Below are 19,677 nucleotides of genomic sequence, written 5' to 3'. Positions count from 1 at the left end.
ATCCTCTAACAATTGAGGCCAGAGTTTCCATGTGGGTAAAGTTGTAGGTATTCTTCCCCAACTAACAGACATCTTCAATGGGTTGTGGTCAGAGAAGGTCTTGGCCAAAAAGGTGGTGCTTGTTACCTGGTCAGCTATGGAGCGGGAGCACAGGAGCCTATTTATGCGGGTATGCAAATGATGCACTGGGGAGTAAAAGGAGTATTCCTTACTCTGCAAACTCCTTAGTCTCCATACATCGTTCAGTTGCCAGCCCTCCATCCAGCTACACAGAGCCTCTGCTTGTTTACTTGTTATCGACCCTCTTAGAGGAGGGTGAGAACAGTCTAGACCAAGTTCCATTACTGTGTTACAGTCGCCTCCTATAATCCACGGAAAGGATTCCCATCACGCTAACATGGGGTTCAAACCTAAGACGTATTTGTGCTGATCAAAGTTCAGTGCATATACACTTCCTAGTATTATTTGGCTACCATCCAAAATGCCTTTCAGAAAAACATACCTCCCCTGGATGTCTATTTGCTTATCTATTATGGCAAAGGGGACCCACCCTCCTATCCACATGGTCACCCCTCTGGCGAAGGCTGAATAGTTAGTGGATACTACCTGCCCTTTCCATTTTTTATGCATCTTTGCGGCCTTTCAGAGCCCATAAACTCCCTTGAAAATTCAAATACTAGGCCTTGCTGGTGAACTGACCAAGGCCAAACTAAACATAAAATACATAATACTAACATTAACCGGACTGTGGAATTCGCAAGCGAGGGACTGGCAGCCACAGCCGTCATGGGAGGTAAAAACGTGGTTATTCAACATGTAATAGCTTTTCTTCAGACTCTCCCCTCTTTTGTTTTTGGTTCTAGTGCCGGGAAACCTAAGGGTAGCTGAGCGCTTTACAAACTTAAATATAATAATAATAGGAGGGAGTCCTACACTGGAGGAGACCTCTTTCAAGCCAGAGAAAGTAACAATTAGTAATCATAATAGACCATACATTATTCGCAGTATCATCACCAAAGGATATACTCATCAGGAGCTTCTTGCCATCTCCAAATCAGATCGTCATGATTATCGGACCAGTTATATGTTCATGAGGCCTCTACATATCCTGTAGGCCATCCGCCATCTGCGACAATGCACTGGGGAACAATGTCATAGTGTTCTAGGAGTCGGAGTGGATAGTGCTGTTTTCAGATGATTCCGAGTCTCGGCGCGCGGATGTGTTCTTGAAAGTGTTCGCAGTCCCCAAGGCCAATTCTCTACTCTGTCATACCTGCTCTTGTGTGGGGCACTTAAATAACAATCTTTTCTTGATCTTGACAGTTCATCGTGGGCTTGTGTCTCGTGCACTTTGCTGACTACGTGGAGATCTCTGGGGGGCCGGACGGACATCTGGGTTGGGTTCACGACCTCGAGCCATTCCTCCACGTCTTCCGAGGATTCAAAGAAGTATGTTTTCTGCTCGTATAGGATCATCAAACGTGCGGGGAATAACAGTGCATATTTAAGATTCAGTGTGCGCAATTACCTTTTTATCACCTGGTATGAGGAGCACCGTCTCTGGACCAGCAGCGTGTAATCAGGGTAGAGCGACACCTGGCAGTTCTCAAACTGAATCTGTTCGTTCTCCAGCTCTTTGTAGCAGGGTGTCACGATCTCTGTAATTTAGGATCCGGCCAATCAGCAGCCTCGGCATCACCCCTGTTCTCGGCTTTCCCGCTGGTATTCGATGTGCCCGACACAGAAGAAAGCCGAAAGCCCTTCTGGGGCCACATGCATTCTGAACCATTTCTCCATATATGTGGCCGCATCCGGCCCCTCACTGCTTTCAGGCAGCCCGATGACGCAGATGTTATTGTACCGTGCTCTCTCTTCTACATCCTCCACCCTGTCCATGAGCCCCGTGACCTGCTTCTGCAGTGACTGTTTTTGTTTCGCATGCTCTTTGTGCCAGGGCAGTATCTCATCAAGAGCTATTCTATGGTCTTTCACAGTAATGTGAAATTAGTAGTGAAGGTGCCTATTTGCTGCTCTATCACCTTTCTGGATTCCCTCACTTCATTCAGTATTAAGTCCAGCTTGTCCTGGGCTCCAGCTTCTTGTGTTGGTGGGACATATTCAGATAGTTGTGTGGCTGGGTTCTGGTCAGTTTCAAACGAGTCATTGAAAGCCGGGGTCTCCTGAACCTTACTGTTGGGGCACCCTATTGTCTCCAACGGGTCGCTGCCTGTCCCACTCTCGCTTCATCTCCCTTCCGTGTGAGTAGAGTTCATGTTGAGGCCCACGTAAGGACTCTGCAGGCCTCCCACAGTGGTCACTTAGTGAAACAGTGTAGGAAACGGGCCACCGGTCACAGTCTCTCTCTCCGCAGATGCACTCAGGTGCTCAACCAGGGCAGCCTCACCAATGTTAGTTTGTGCTGTAGGCAAAAGGCGGTAACTCCGTCACTGTCCCGTTTGAAGTGCGCAGCGCATCTCCTCAGGAGTATGGGCACTTATTAGTTGGGGGTATGGGGGGGTTCACTCGCTCAGACCCCAGCTTACCCCTCTCCGCTTGTCACTTAATGTTTAATGCCTCTGAATCCATCAGCACTCCGCAGCCACTGGTTGTAGATCCCCGCCACTGCAGGGAGGACCCAGGCGTCTTGTGCAGTCCCACCCTAAGGGCCCTGCCTCTGCCCTCAGTCCGCAGCTCCCGGCATAATATTCACCAGTAGGGGAAGAAACCTCCTCTTTCCGAGCATGCCGCTCCTCCCGGCTGACTCCAGCAATCCAGGTCTCAGTGGGCGCGATGTTCACTGAATCGTGCCGGACGCCCTTCGATATGTATAACTTAGAAGCTGGCTTCGCCCTGCCAGTGCCCTCCGTGTGCCGAATTATTCCCCAACTCCATCAGTGCCAATCATCGGGGGGGGCGCGCTTCCAGGCGACCACTACTGTCTTTAATCGGCGCTCGGACACGGGACCCGCAGCTCTCCTTGTTACACCGCTGCAGCCTTGGGCTCCACCAGGTCCCGCTGGATCAGCCGTACGCTACTATGGCCTCAGGCTTCACACCGCTTGGCTCAATTATGGTCACCGGTAGCCACCTCCACCCCATTGTCTTTTCTGTCCACCTTTGAGCAGAAGCCGATGTTATTCTCCCGGCTCAGCGGACCCGCCACACAAAGGTCTCACCCAGTGCCACGCTGCTGCACCATGCAGATGATTGCCGTGTGCGATGGGGTCGAGATCTCCGTTTTCTTGGCGTCACAGTGTGGTTCTCGCACTAGGTCCGATGTCGCTTCGTTTCTTCTGCGCTCTGCTCTCACTATAGCGCTTTTAAAGGACAGGATGCCGGTCTAATCAGGATAATTGAGCTCGGGCTACGGAGCTCACTCAATTAGCGTACGCCATGATCGGCGGCTAGTCACGCCCCCAAAATATTTACATCATAAAAACACATTTTACTTATTATTTTCAGAAAAACCCAACAATCATTTTTTATTAAAATTATGTAATGTCCTTATTCAAATATCAAATATGAGAAAAAGAAATATGGAATTAACTTAGTAAAATCTACAATATTTTTGTCTATTCCAACTAACTTCCAAAATTCTTCCACAGTAATCTTAAAAACCTCTTTTTTTTATCCTCAATCAATAAAAGCATTAATTACTTTTTAAATTAAACATACTAATAATTACCAGTGTCATGTTCACATTTTTTTATTTTAAAATATATAAAACACATTCCAATATATTCACCTAAGAAACAAAATAACCCATTCAATTTAACTCAGTCCATAGCATCAGTTACTCTAGTTGAACTAACTGAACTCATTTGCTAACCTGAATCTGGAAACGTCTATGCATTGACACACAGTTTGTTGCACTAAAAAAGGGTTTACTGCCTTTTATTTATTAGCATGAAATAATTGATTTAACACTCTTGCCTGCACTTTACCATAAACTCGGCCCACAATATTGGTTACTCCGTGCCTTATAAGTTGGGCAAACATTCTGGCCTCATTTGCTAAAACTGCACTTGGAAACACTTATGCTCTGAACCCCCCTCAGTTCTCAAATGGAAAAATGTATTATCTCTTATTGCCATCATATATGATTTGATTTTAGTATTTACGGGTACCTTACTATATATTTTTATCTTTAAATTTCACAAACTTGTCTTGATTTCGAGTACTCATACAATAAATTATGGATTCATTCTTTCCATTTAACTTCATATTAAATTACTACATGTAATAATTAGATAATTGAATGATTGTGTTAACAAGTAAAGCGATACATTTTAATTTTACGTAATTTGTTTTTTTTAATGTCCCACTCTATACCCCAACAGAGCCAACAGACCATTTAAGTTGTATATGCAGCAATTAGTTTAATAATTAATTATTGAAATGGATTTACTTAAATAATAAAAATGCATGCATTCAATTAACCAATTAAGTGAGATTTAAGTCTCTTCTTGCCGTACAACCCTGAAAACACAGTAGCCAATTTGAAATACTAACATGATAACCAAAGCAAGAAAACTAAAACATATTAATGGTCAGCTTCTGTGATCCTCCGAATCAGAGTATTCTCAATGGGTAGACCTACAGAGAGCTTCTTCTATGTAAACTTTTTCAGTACAGAAGGTTGGTTTGGCAAGTACAGAGTAAGGGTTATTGGGAAAGTAACAGCAGGGAGGAAGACCAAAAAGGAAAAACAAATAGGATTACTACAGTAAAACCGCATTCATGTCAGCCGCACCATAGGGAATCTGAGATTTTTATTGTGATAAAACTATGAGCACCAATATTGTTACACATTAAAGTACAGTAATCACATGCTGATATCCACTTTAAATGATTACTCTTTAAAGATACTATAAAGCCATATGTTACAGTTATCACTTCTCTGTTCTATCCAGTGGTACAATTTACCATCCTTGACACCTTTGAATTCAGATTTTTTCAAAAGTTTCCTTTGACTCTTTATCCCTTGGTTTTAATTTTCAGAAAATAGTTCTCCTTTTAACATTTTCCTTTATCTTTTGCAAAACACCAAACCCGAAATATGGAATTGTCTTATAGCAGTGTCTTTAATCAATGTCCAAAATTTGCAACATGAATTCTATTCCCTCGGTAATAATTCTCAGGTTGAGCAATTACATTCCTTATTCCATATTCAAATGGATCAAAGTTCCATCATCTTTTTTTCTAAAAAATACTAAGCAAATTAAATAATTATGTAAAAGCACTCCCAATGGGAGACCAGTCGAGTCTCTGAGGATTGAATAAGTTACATTGAACTTTTCATTTTGGCAGCACAAAAGGGATCACCGCTCACCAGCAACACTTCGGAATAACACACTATGTGACCTGGGTAGGGCCGTCCTTAAGAGCAGTGCCCAATACAAGATAGCTATCATGCTCAATATTCTTCAATAACAGAATGTGTGTGTGCAGTACTGTTAGAAATGGGGGTATCTAGATGGCAGAGGTAGGTACCTTTGTCCAAATGATAACCCCTGCTCACCCCCTGGGTAGCTTGGCACGAGCGGACATCCTTATCCCAAAGGCAATGTGTAAAGTATTTGTACTCAAAACACACAGTAATACAGTGATAAGACCACAAATGGACCCCACACCAGTTTAGAAAAATAAAGTATTTTAATCTAAACTCAACAAGACCAAAACGACAAAAATCCAACATACATGTACTAAGAATATGCCTTTTCAGAGGTTTCAAGTAGCTGGGTCCATAGAAAACTATGGATGCGTGATTCTACACAAAGTACCTGCAGATGCGTCAAAATTTACAAGGCGAAACAGCCACAGGGTTGGGAAGCGTTGAGAAACAAAGAGATGTGTCAGGCCCTGAATCAATGGAGAGGCGATGCGACAGTTCTGCTGCAGGTAGGAGAAGTGATGCATAGAAAATGATATGTCGACCCCAAGACTGTTCTGGTCTGCTGACGATGTGTTGGGAAAATTTGCAGTACAGGTGTGATGCATGGAAATCTGGGATGTGCCTGCGATCGATGTGGCGGTGATAAGTGGCGCTGCACCAGTTTCTTCAGCCACAGTCCCACAATATGTCGGTTCTTGCAGCCGCGACAGCCCTGCGTCATTTTGGCAGCTTTGTAACGATGCGTGGAAATTCTTCTCTCATGGAGGTGCTGCATCGGGGAAAAACAGCCGCAGGTTTCTTCCAGTTCCAAACAGCAGGAACAACCTCCAAAGGCCCAAAACTAGAAAAGGCACCTTCTAGCAGGCCAGAAGTCTCAGCAGCAGAGTTCAGGGGAGCTGGGGATGAAGTCTTTGTGTCCCTGAGACTTCAGAACAGGAGGCCAGCACACACAGGCCCTTGGAGATTCTTCTTCGAGCTGGTTCACAGTAAAGTTCCAGTCTTTTGCCTTTCCCTGGCACAAACAGCAACTGCAGGTCAACCCCGCACAGCACACAGCAAAGGGGAAGTACTCATATTTACTGCTCTTCAGCTCCTCTCCTAGCAAAGGGTCGTCTTGAATCCAGAAGTGATCTAATCTTCTGGGGTTTTAGGTATAATACTTGTAACCCCAAAATGTCTTTGTTCTTTTTGTGCAATGGTCTCTGAACCCAGTCCAAACCAGTTATGTCCTTACTGGTGCAATATGACCACCAGGCGTGTAGACAGCATTGTGCAAGAGTGACAGGCCTATTCAGGTGCAAAGAAATCTCCTCCCACTACTCTAAATTCAGCGAAGGTCTATTCAGCTCAGTTCTGAGTCATCCAGGAATCGTCAGGAATACCTCACCCCCCTCCCTCTGCCCCCCAATAGCTCTCTACACTGAATGCACATCCCCAGCCCCTGTCACTCCAAAACCAGACAGTCAATCCACAAACAGGCAGAGGCACACAGAATGGTTAAACAAGAAAATGTTTTCTTTCTAAAAGTGACATACTCACAATTTAAAAACCATCTTTACAAAAAGATGTTATTAAATTCTGAGTTCAGAGAGCCCAAACTTTATTGATCCATCTTGTCCATCCAGTGCCTTACACAAGTACCTCACATCACCCTCCTGAGATGGGCAAACAGTGTCTGGCTGTTTCTGTCACCCAACTCACACTCTTCTGGGGGGTCTCCATACATATGAAGGCTTCTACCACGGGGGAACCGCTATCCCTGCACCTCTCATCTAGATTCAGTTGAGTGTCCCTACAACCACTAGGAATATGAACCCATGTGCCAGTTCCCCAAACCACCTCAGGGTCACTGCGCACCACTGGAGCTACTTCATAAGCCTGAACCCCCTGGTGTATGTCAATGCCTTCCTTCAAGTCAGGTGCCACATCTCTGGGTGTGTGTACTTCTCCCTCAGCAGCACACAATACCACCTTTTTCGCTGCCACCATCTGAGCTGTTCTCCATCTCAAACCCAGCCAAGCACACTTTATGAGCTAAACACTTTTCCTTTTTCTTGGCTAACATACTCACAGCCTCAAGCCTCTTGAGCTCCTCAACAAGCTCTCTCATTCTTAGCTTATGTGCTAAGATCAATTTCTTCTCTTCCAAGGCATAAGCCTCCTCAATCTCCTTTCTCGCCTGGATTATGCTAGTGTCCTTCTTTTGGGCGCTAACAAAGCCAAGATTACGCGACTCCAACGAGTTCAGAACTCGGCAGCAAGAACTTTGGTGGGTCTTCCTCGCAGATGCTCTGCCAGAGCCACTATCAGAAAGCTGCATTGGCTTCCTATTGAATCTCGCATTCAGTTTAAAACTCTTACTCTGGCATTCAAGATTCTTAAATCCAGCTGCCCTAAACTCTTATGCCCGCTTCTGACACCTTATGTGCCTCAGCGCAGCCTCCGTTCATTGGGTCAACACCTAGTGATCGTGCCTCGCACGAAACTCTGTCGCATTGGCGGCCGTTCCTTTAGGTTGCTGGGAGCTAAGCTCTGGAACTCATTGCCATTGAACATTCGCTCCATGGAGAACCTGTCTGCTTTCCGGAAAGCCGTTAAGACCCATCTGTTCCCTCCCCCTTAGGATTGCCGTTCTGGCTCTTTCTCCTCTATCGGTACTGCACATGTTGATCTCTAGCGCCGGGACGCCTCTTTGCTGGGGCAGCTGTCGCGCTCAAACAAATCAATAACATAACATAACATAACATAACATGATTTGAACCCCGCATGTGGCTGAATAAGGATAAAATATAGCCCAGTATGTATTTTCTTCTTAGTCAGCATCCTATTGTCTACCAATAGTGCTGGCTGTGTTCGTAGCTTTACGTCACACATTAACTGGAGTTGGACCTATATACAGTCGCACTGATTTATAGATGAGATGGCAATTATATATTTGCATCCAGCAGAGTGAAGATGAGCACCCTAGATATTAATCAACACTCCATACGATCCCTTACCACTCACCTTTAAAGAATCCTGAAAGGGTGGTCCCAATGAAGGTGGACACAATTAACAATTTCACTGAAATGTGGGTTGACCTGGCTACAGTGGTTCCCAGCTGGGAACACAATCATGGACATTTATTAGGGGTTGTCTCCTTGACCTCAATAATGCATGCCGATTAAGGCTGGGAAGTGTATGCATGTCGTGTGTGTGTGTTAGTGTGTTGTGTGAAAGGTTAGGATGAAAGCTTGGTTGAAGTATGGGGATATATTCTATGTTCCAATGTACACGTAAATTTTAATGAAATGATACATCTCAAAAATGTCATGTATGTAGCAATTATATTTTTGCATATTTGCACTTCAACAAAGGTTTAGTAGTTTCACTCATATGTCTTTTAACTTTTGTGTAATTTATGAAAATTACAAAAAAAGTTGTCTTTCACAGATGAAAATAAGAATGAACTGAATAATATAATACAATTAACAACAAATATAAACTGATGTTTGATTGATCTGTATAGCAGTTGGTAGCCCATAGAGCTACTGTTAGCCGCTAGCGAAAGTACATAGGCCAGGTGGGTGTTTCTTTTAACAATACAGTTTGGTTTACCATTTAGAGACATGGTAAATGGATACTTCAAGGGTCAGATCAAAAATAGAACCAACAAAATAAAACACAGTATGTGATTGCGGAGTGGTGTGCATAAAACTAGTGAAGTACACCAATGACTGTGGTTCAAGTACAAATACAAGTTCAAATCCTCATCCCTGACCACCAGTGATAGAAATGGTAGTCTCTAGATGGCAGAGGTAGGTACCTTGATACAAATAGGGACCCTTGCTTCTAATCAGGATAAAGGAGATACAAACTTTAGATAACACCTGCACATCCCCTGGGTAGTTTGGCATGAGCAGACAGGCTTATCCCAAAGGCAATGTGTAAAGTATTTGTACTCAAAACACATAGTCATACAGTGATAACACAACCAATGGACACCACACAAGTATAAAAAAACTAGAGTATTTTTATCTAAAATCAACAAGATCAAAACAGCAAAAATCGAATATACATGTACTAAGAATATGAATTTTCAAAGGTTTCAAGTAACTGGGTCCATAGAAAACTATGGATGCACGATTCTACACAAAGTACTAGTAGATGCATCAAAATTCGCAAGGCCACACAGCTGCAGAGATGGGAATCGTCGAGAAAAAAGAACATCAGTTTCTGAGGCTTTGCAGAGGCGAGGCAACAGTTCTGCAGCACATAGGAAAAGTTATGCCCCAAATCAGGACTGTAGGGGGAAGTGATGCGGTAACACCAAGGTGGTTCTGGTCCGCGGGTGATGCATCAGGAAAATTGGTGCAGGTGCAATGCGTGGAAATCCACAATGCATCGCTGATGGATGCAGCAGTGACAAGTGGCGCTGGGTCAGTTTTTTCAGCCTCAATCCCACGATGCGTCAGTTTTTGCAGTTCTTGCAACAGATGGTGCATCGTTTCAGTAGTGGCTCATCGATGCGCGGAGATTCTTCTCACTCATCGGTGCTTCGTCTGGAAAAACAGCCACAAGAAGAGCGATGCATCAATTTCTTAATTTCTTTAGGTTTCATCAAGCTCCCAATAGCAGGAACAAACTCCAGAGGCCCAAAACTGGAATAGGCACCCTCTGGTAGGTCAGAACTCTCCGTAAGGAGAGTTCAGGGGAGCTAGAGCTGAAGTCTTTGTGCCCCTGAGACTTCAGAACAGAAGGCCAATACACACAGGCCCATGGAGATTCTTCTTCAAGCAGGTTCACAGCAAAGTTCCAGCCTTTGTCCTTTCCTTGGCAGAAACAGCAACTGCAGGCCAACCCCACACAGTACATAGCAAAGGGGCAGTATTCCTCTTCACAGCCCTTCTCCTTGGCAACGGTTCCTCTTGAGTCCAGAAGTGATCTAAAATTCCGGGATTTTAGGTGTAATACATATACCCAAAAATGTCTTTGTTCTCTTTGTTGCAGGGTCTCTGAGCCCAGTTCTAACCGGTTCTGTCCTCACTGGTGCAGTATGACCACAGGGGGTGGAGGCAGCATTGTGCAAGGGAGATAGGCCATATTCAGGTGCAATTAAATCTCCCCCACTACTCTAAAGTCAGTCAAGGTCTTTTAAGTTCAGCTCTCAGTCATCAAAGAAGGTCCAGGCATACCTCCCCACCCCCCAGTGGCTGTCTACAGTGAATGCACATCCCCAGCCCCTGTCACTCCAAAACCAGACAGTCAATCCACAACCAGGCAGAGGCACGCAGAATGGTTAAACAAGAAAATGTGTACTTTCTAAAAGTGGCATTTTCAAACACACAATTTAAAAAGCATCTTCACGAAGAGATGTGTTATTAAATTCTGAGTTCAGAGAGCCTAAACCTTATTTCTCAATCTTGTCCCAAGGGGAAGTTATGCTTGTAAGATGTTACAATGCATTACCCATTCTACCTTATGGGAAAGATAGCCTCTCAATAGTGAAAAACGAAATTGACAGTATTTCACTATCAGGACATGTCACACATATCAGTACATGTCACACATTTCACATACACTGCACCCTGCCCACGGGGGTACCTTTGGCCTTCCATAGGAAATGTAAGAAAAGGGAAGGTTAGGGCCTGGAAAGTGGGTGCACTCGCTATGTCAACATGGCAGTTTCCAAACTGCGCACAGACACTGCAGTGGCAGGTCTGATATACCTTCTCAGGGCTACTCATGTGGGTGGAACAATCAGTGCTGCAGGCCCACTAGTAGCATTTGATTTACAGGCTCTGGTACACTTTACTAGGGGCTTACCAGTAAATCAAATATGCAAATCATGGATAACCAATCATGTTCACAATTTACACAGAGAGCATAGGCACTTAAGCATGGATTAGCAGAGGTCAAGTGAAGTCACCAATAACAGTTTGGGAAAAAATAGGAGGAAGAAGCAAAACATTTTGTGGTAACCCTGCAAAAAGGGCCATGTCCAACAAGTACAATAAGGTGTCTTCTGTGTTTGCTGAAGAGGCTCTGGAGGCATGTCATGGACTTGACATTAATTAAATATATTTCTTTATCATTAAAAATTATTCAAGCACAATTAAGAACTTAGAAAGCAGGTTGTTCGTACATTGAAAGAATTACAAAATGAACTTAAAAACTTAAAATAAAATATTGATATGTACCTCAATCAATTAAAATGAATAAACATTCAACATAGAATAAAACAAATTATATTATATGCAACTATATTGAAGTAAATAGTATTATAAAAACAATACGTTTACAAAGCAAAATAAATAATAACCTAACTTTGAAAACATGCCCCACTGTGTTCTGGATACCAAAATATTTTGGGAACAATGTTATATCCCAATGGTATACTTGAGTCGATAGTAGTATGTAAGAATCTGGTCCAAATTTACCAAGCTCCTCGACCAGCACAAAGTGAAGCATGGTATTTAATTTCTGGCACGACAAGTACTCTGCACTGGAAAAACACCCTTTTAATTGTGATGTTTTGTGTAATTTTACCTCAAAGGAGCATTATTGGTTTGTTTCTTGGGTGAACAACTGCAAACACCCATCGGTTTTTGCTCAAAACTTGATCTGCTAAAATAGCCAAAACGGACTTTGTATAAAAAAATAACATCTCCTAGCAGCAGGTGCTAACATTGGGAAATATTTTTAAAAGATGTATTGTGTATGAGCTGAAGTTCACAGCACACATCCAGTGCATAGGATCCTTTTATGTTTGTTTAGACATAGGAATTAGTAGTGGTGTGTATGCTTCCAGTACATATCCTAGGCTAGATAGTGCACACTGAACCCTGTGAGGCTGTGCATCACACTAGGCAGCCAATGGGGGGAAATAGCACCGGGGATGATAGCAGCAACAGGCCAAACTTAATAGAAACATATCTGCACTGAAGTTTCAAATTTGGTTGCAGAGCTGCATTGCATGAAAAATGTGTAAATCTCCAATCTTGTGTTTCTAAAATGTGGCATTTGGCAGACATTGTGGAAGGGATTCAGCATTTCTAATCCTTGGACTAGCTACTTTCTGGAGTCTTTGGGCCATCTCAGTTTGAGGCAGCAGTGGAGCAAAGCAGAGTATCCACCACATTTTCAAGTAGTGTCAAAACAGAAATTAGAGGGTGCTCTGAGATTTAGGATTTGGTTGACTGTAGACTTAGCAAAAAACCTAATTATGTATTACGATCATTACCAGACTATTTGCAAATCCCTCTGAGGTAAGACATGTTTTGCGCTTTAGGTTCATCCAGTAAGATGTGTGTGATTTGAGACCAGTGTGGAAGGAGTGGAAGGGCAGAAAAATTACTTGACAATTGTGCCACAAAGGTAATGAATCAAGGATTTTTGTGGATTAGAAGAAAGTAACTCTAACCCCATTTTCTTAAAACAGGAATTTGCAGATGTTGGGAAGCACAATATTTGTGTGATTAGAGGTGTAAATAATAGGATGATAGATAGTTGTGTGAAGTTTATTGATTTAATGATGTATTTTATATCAAGTCGATCATGATTGTAGGACACATTCAGTACAACTGTTATTAATCTGTTCTTTGGCATCTTTGATTTTTTTTATCTTTTGTCTGATGATTATTATTATTTGTAGTGGAGTTATCACATAACCATGAGAGCTCTGATGTTGGAACTCTCCGTGTCTCCACACGTAGGGTGTCCACTCTCTGAAACAAGGTTATAAGACCATCAGAGGCGCAGAGAGAATGTGCCTTTCTTTTGGAAAATATTCCAAGTACCATCCGGCTCATATTACCTTTAATTTTCCAAATTGCTTTTATTTTCTAGCAAAACAACAACTAAATTAAAATGTATTAAAAAGGAATATTGGTTTCAATAATATAGTTATAAAACATATTATTTTTTAATTAACCTAATGTGTTTTAGTTCACATAATATTTGTATGTGTTATTAGTGTTTGTATAAATATTACTATTATTTCTAAATATAGTTTGTAATTTTAATTGATATATATTTTTCAATGTAGTTGCTAATAGTAATTTATAGTATTGTGATACCAAAGGGGATGATGGACGGAGCCTTTGAGGAAGTCAAACACTCACCCCCAGTCAACTGATCTGTGTTTAATCCATCATCATTCTTTAGCTCACTCCACCACCCCAGTTCAGACATGGCCATATGCAAATCAGTCTGACCCTGTGCCTCATGGGAACAGTCCAGCCCAAACTGCCAAGCCATGTCTTCCCTGGACCGGAAAAAAAGCATCCTGGGACCGGTTTCTGGTTCATAACCCTCATCAGCCAGGCTATCTTGAATCCAGTGGCAAAGTAAGCAAGGGCCCAACGTCTGGGCATACCCTGCCAACTTAGGGTGAACAAATCGATAACAAAGGGGATGATGGACGGAGCGTTTGAGCAAATCAAACACTCTAACCCAGCCAACTGATCTAGGTTTAATCCATCATCATTCTTTAGCTCACTCCACCACCCCAGTTCAGACATGGCCATATGCAAATCAGTCTGACCCTGTGCCTCATGGGAACAGTCCAGCCCAAACTGCCAATCCAGGTCTTCCCTGGACCGGAAACAAGCATCCTGGAACTGGTTTCAGGTTCATAACCCTCATCAGCCAGGCTATCTTGAATCCAGTGGCAAAGTGAGCAAGGGACCCACGTCTGGGCATACCCTGCCAATTTTGGGCAAAATAATCCTCATCAGCCAGGCTATCATGAATCCAGTGGCAGGTTGCTTGGTTTGTAGAGTTATAGGGTGGGAAGTTAATTAAGCCATAATTATTTAGCAATCAATTATTACGTTACTACTTATAATTTAATTTATTATTATTTAAATTATGTAATACTATATCTTTTTGTTTTTGTTATATTTTAGGTGTGGACGCTGGAAAGTTAATTAAGAAATAAACAATAATTAATTTGTAATTTATTAATGAATTGATTATTAATTATGTAAATTGTGTAATAATTGTGTTTTTTAGTTATAGTTTAGGTGTGGGCTGCTGGGTTTGTAGGGGTATAGGGAGGGAAGTTACTTTAGTAATATTTAACAATTATTTATAATTTCTTATGAACTATTCAACTAATTAATAATTATGTAAATTATGTAATAACTTTATATTTCACTTATATTGTAGGTGTTGAATGTTGGGGTTGTAGAGATATAGGGTGGGAAGGTAATTAGGTATACATTAACATCAAGTATTTATTTATTGAATATGTAATGGATAAGTAATATGTACATTATGTAATTCAGATTTATTTTAGTTATATTTTAGGTGCAGGTTGTTGGTATGTAGGAGTATAGGGTGGGATGTTAATTAATGACCAAATTATTAATTGTTAATTAGCTAAATGATTACCAATTTTGTAAATTGTGTTATATTTATTTATTTTACTTGTATTTTAAGTGTGGGCTGATAGGTTTGTGGGGTTATAGTGGGGGAAGTTAATATAGTAATACATATTTTTTCTAATTTTAAATTAAATATAACAATTGTTTAATAATCATGCAAATAGTTTTTTTTATTTAGAGTTTTATATTTGTTCTAAAATGAAAGGGTCATACAAATATGTAATGTTTTTGAAGAGAAGTACGTTCCCTAAGGTTGCTTAGACTGGAGTGGGAATAGTAAATGTAACCCCTCTAAGTCCAACGCTTTCACTACTGTTGCACAGACGGTAGTAGAAATAGTAGATCTTACCTCTCCAAAGTCCAGCACTTTCCCTACTGTTTTACCGACAGGAGTAGGAATAGTAAATCTTACCCCTCCCAAGTTCAACACTTTCTCTAGTGATTCACAGATTAGAGTGGGAATAGTAAATCTTACCGCTCGGAATTCCAACACTTTCCCTAATGTTGTACAGATTGCAGAGGTAATAGTAAATCACACCCCCCAAAGTCCAAGTTTGTCCCTACTGTTGCATAAACTGGAGTGGGAATAGTAAATGTAATTCCTCCAAAGTCCAACGCTTTCCCTAATGTTGCACAGACTGGAGTGAGAATAGTACATTTTACACCTCCGAAGTCCGACACTTTCCCTTCTGTTGCACTGACTGGATTGCGAATAATAAATCTTATCCCTCTGAAGATCACTGCTCTCATTACTATTGTGCAGACTGGAGTGGGAATAGTAAACTTAATCCCTTTGAAGTCCAACACTGTCTCTACTGTTGCACCAACTGAAGTGGGAATAGTAAATATTACCCCTCTGAAGTTCACTGCTTTCCCTACTGTTGCACAGACTGGAGTGGTAATAATTAAGTTAACCTTTTCGAAGTCCAACACTTTCACTAATGTTGCACAGAGTGGAGAGGAAATGGTCAACATAATCGCTCACAAGTTCAATGTTTTTCCCTACTGTTGCACAGACTGGAGTGGTACTAGTAAATAATACCCCTCCGTAGGTCAATGCTTTACCTACTTTTGCACAGACTGGAGGTGGAATAGCTAATCTTATCCTTCCAAAGTCCAATACTTTACCTACTGTTCACCTATTTGGAGTGGGAACAGTAAATATTACCCCTCTGAAAGCCTACGCTTTCACTACTGTTGCATAAACTGCAGTGGGAATAGTATATCTATTATTCTTAGACTCCAATACTTTTCCTAATATTGTTTATATAGATATCTATTATTAATATTTGTTTATTGTTTATTTCATATTATTTGTTTATATTTATAAATATATATATTTATATAAATATTTATGTATATTTATTTTGTAATATTATTTTTAGTAAAAGTTGTTTTTATTGTGTGTTTATCACTGGTGGCAGGTACGTTTTGGACGGAGGGGGGCAGATGGTACACCCACACATACACACATACACATAACACTCACAACCATGCATTCACGCATGTGTGTGCACACACCCAATCATATTCCTTCACACTACTCTCTCCCAAACATTCATAAATACACGCACGCACCAAACAATAATTTAAAAAGAAAACAAAACGCACACTTACCTGCAGCCAGCTCTGCGCTGTCTCAGTGGTTCTAGAAATCTTGGAACGGCTGCCTTCCCTCATTGGCGGGAAAGCAGCACTCCCAACGTCATCACAGAGTGGTATGGGGTCAGTGAGACTATTGACCCCACCCCACTCTGTGATGAAGTATCACTAAGTGAGACTCGATCCTGGGCGCTTCAGGGCATAAAACTGAAGCACCCAGGTGCGAAGCAATCAGTGACACTATCCCTCATCACTGAAGGGAAGGCCTCAGGAACTTTTGCTTACCCGAGAACGTCACACCCACAGGAGCTGTAATGTTCTCAGCCCTGCAAAGTTCAGTTCATCCAGCCAGGAACCAGCGCTAAATGCGCATGTCTGTCTCCTGGCTGCCTGAGCTGAAAGTGAACAGTGTCTGTCAGGCTGACCTTTGTTAAGCACGACAACCACTGTTCATACAGGGCTAAAGGTGGAGGGGTGTGGCCCCTCTGCCCAAATGGACCGGCTGCGCCTAGTGTTTATAAAAGTATATATTCATATTTAGTATTAAATATTATTGACATTTATTTAATTTACATTATGTTAATGGTATATATTGCAATATTTAGGATTTACTATTTTAAATTCTATATATATTAGAAAGATATATTTCTGTATGTTTTTTAACTATATCAGTGTGAAATGATATTTTGTTTTCAATATTTTTGTACTTACCATTATAAGTGTAAGGACACAGTATTTTTTTAGCAATATTTTTGACACAATATTTTTGTTTGATGATATTGTTGTTTTCTATATAGTGTCAGTGATCCTTGCATGCGATAAACAAGGTGGTATTCCTGATCCGTCCATATGAGTTCCCATTCCAGCATGGTTCAAGTGAAGAATTAATGTTCAAAGGTGGTGATTTCATCTCGGTAATTCCAGCCTTTCAGCCCCCCCTGCACCAGACTACTCGGAATTGGTTCCTAAATTGTATCAATGAGAGAATGCAAGTTAAATCAAAGCGAGGAAAGCAGACAGCATGATAGTTTACGACCTTGTGGACAAACACGAATTATCATTGTAAAGATATTATAAAATGCATAACTATCAAATCCAGTTATATTCAAATTAGGGAGCCACTCAAGGTGTCAGTTTCCACAGAGAGTGTTGCATATCTTTCCAAAGTGCAAATAAGGATTTATGAGAATACAGTGACATTTCAATCACAGCCTGTAGTTGATCATTTTTGCAGTGTTTCAGGTGGCAGGAAATTTAGCTCAGTACTGCCTAGCAAAGCAAGTCTAAAATGACATTGGCTATCATCTTCGGTGCAGATGAAGGCTTTTGGAGTATTCATCTTAGAAAGAGTATAATGGAATTCAACATTAGAATGTGATTATCCACAACAGAGGAATTAGGGAAGAAGTAAAAGGCATAATCGTTTCATTTGGATTTAAAAGTACTTGAGGGAAAAATTAGATGCATGACCTTGATCAATGAACTGAAAACGAATCAGTACTATAATCTTTACTGGAATAATGCTTTTCTTAACATGAAGTAATTGTTCTTGAAGTATTTCGCTGTTACAGCTCTCTGCACAAAGGTATTTCTTAACCTTGTAGATTAAAAACGATAAAGGGGGCATAAAGGCTTTATGATGAAGCAATCTGAATTTTCAGTAAAAAAGATTCATAAAAAATGGAGTGCGCATGTTGTACTGACTGGCTGCTTTGTGATGATAATGACTCACACGAAACGCACTGTTATCAGGAGTGAATTTGTTAAATAATCCCAATATGCCATCTTTCGCAGCAGCAAAATTTGATTTCACCTTTAGTCGACATGAAATCAGTTTTCCGTATTTTGCTCAGGTTGCTTTAATTTTCCTCCAGTGATTTTTGACTGTTTGTGTATCTTTGCATGCTTCAGGTCAAGTTGAATTCATCAGCATTTTATTGATTCTGCCATATTTTTTCCTTCCTCTGTCACTTGCGGCCAGAGAGGCTGGTGTTTGGTTGGTGAGAGAGTGGGATGCTCATGCAGAAAGTGTGTTCTTGCTGCCGTCAGTATCGACTGTCTCAGTCAAGTCATGTTAAGGAAATCCTCATGGAGCTGAGAGGTGGAACATCAAGCATTGTTATGATAGCCTTCTTTGCACTAGGCAAACCCAGAAGGGATCTGTATGTTTATTTTTCCCGTCTTCAGCGCATACAATAATTCTAGAAATCTCCACATTAGTGTGCAAACTGAAGCAAAGTGGTGCATGGTATTTACATTCTTGCGCGACATTCATTTACTGCCAGAAAATACCTCTTTTCTCAGTCAAAAAAAACTTTGGTGTCCGACCAACTATATTTTGCTGGTTCCACTGCTGTATGGCGTTTTAGGATCCGAGCGAAATTTACCGATTCATTCCCTTATATAGGTACAATTCACATTGCCCTTTTATAGGCATAGAAATCATACCCATATTTAGACATAAGCCCATGCAGTCCAAATACAGGCATGGCTACTTCCACTCGTTCCAAAAAGCCACAAAGATTTCTTGGAAAACTCTGCTTAAGCAGTCAGGGACATCCCCTTGCTTGAATATTGATTTGTCCAAGAATTCATGGAGTTTTCAAAGAACTACCATTCTCTTGGGGTTCTTTGATGACGTTATTACGTCAAACTAGGCACCTTCAAGGTATAAATATGCCTACACTTGCCCTAGCAAACACACAGTGGTTCGGAGCAGCTCGACTATCTACTTGCCCGATGCAGCTCGCTACAGCAAGTGCTGAAGGAAGCCGACCCTCCAGCTGACGAACTGATCGAGAATCTGTCCTTTCTCTCGCTGAGAATCCAGCTCCAGTGTTTCCAAGCTCCCCTCGCGGGATGTTGGGAAATCAATGCGAGCTGATTAGACCCTAAGAGAAATCTTGGATAGATTATTGGCAAAGAAACTAAACCTATGCTACACCACACTTACTTCTTCCTTCGTACTAGACTTAGGTTAGGTACATTGGGGAAGGCGTATTTTAGAAGCACCAGTTGAGGACTTCTAGCTTTTGTTATTTATGTATGTATTTATCTATGGTTTAAGAAACCATACAATGCTTTTACAGTTTTATTTTATAATACTCTTCCTGCTGTATGCATTATACTTTGCAACCAGTATTATGATTGTAACAGTTCACTTTACTTGCATGGGAAAGAAGACTATTTAATAAATCCTTTTATTGAAAACACCTGTCTCTCTATTTTTCTGCACCTCTGATGAAACGAAGCATGCACGATTGACTGAGTAAAATATATATCTATTGTTTCCATGACTCTGAAGATACGCTT

The sequence above is a fragment of the Lissotriton helveticus genome, chromosome 4_1, assembly GCF_964261635.1.
Source record: "Lissotriton helveticus chromosome 4_1, aLisHel1.1, whole genome shotgun sequence".
Classification (NCBI taxonomy): Eukaryota; Metazoa; Chordata; class Amphibia; order Caudata; family Salamandridae; genus Lissotriton; species Lissotriton helveticus.
This window is presented reverse-complemented; position numbering follows the sequence as displayed.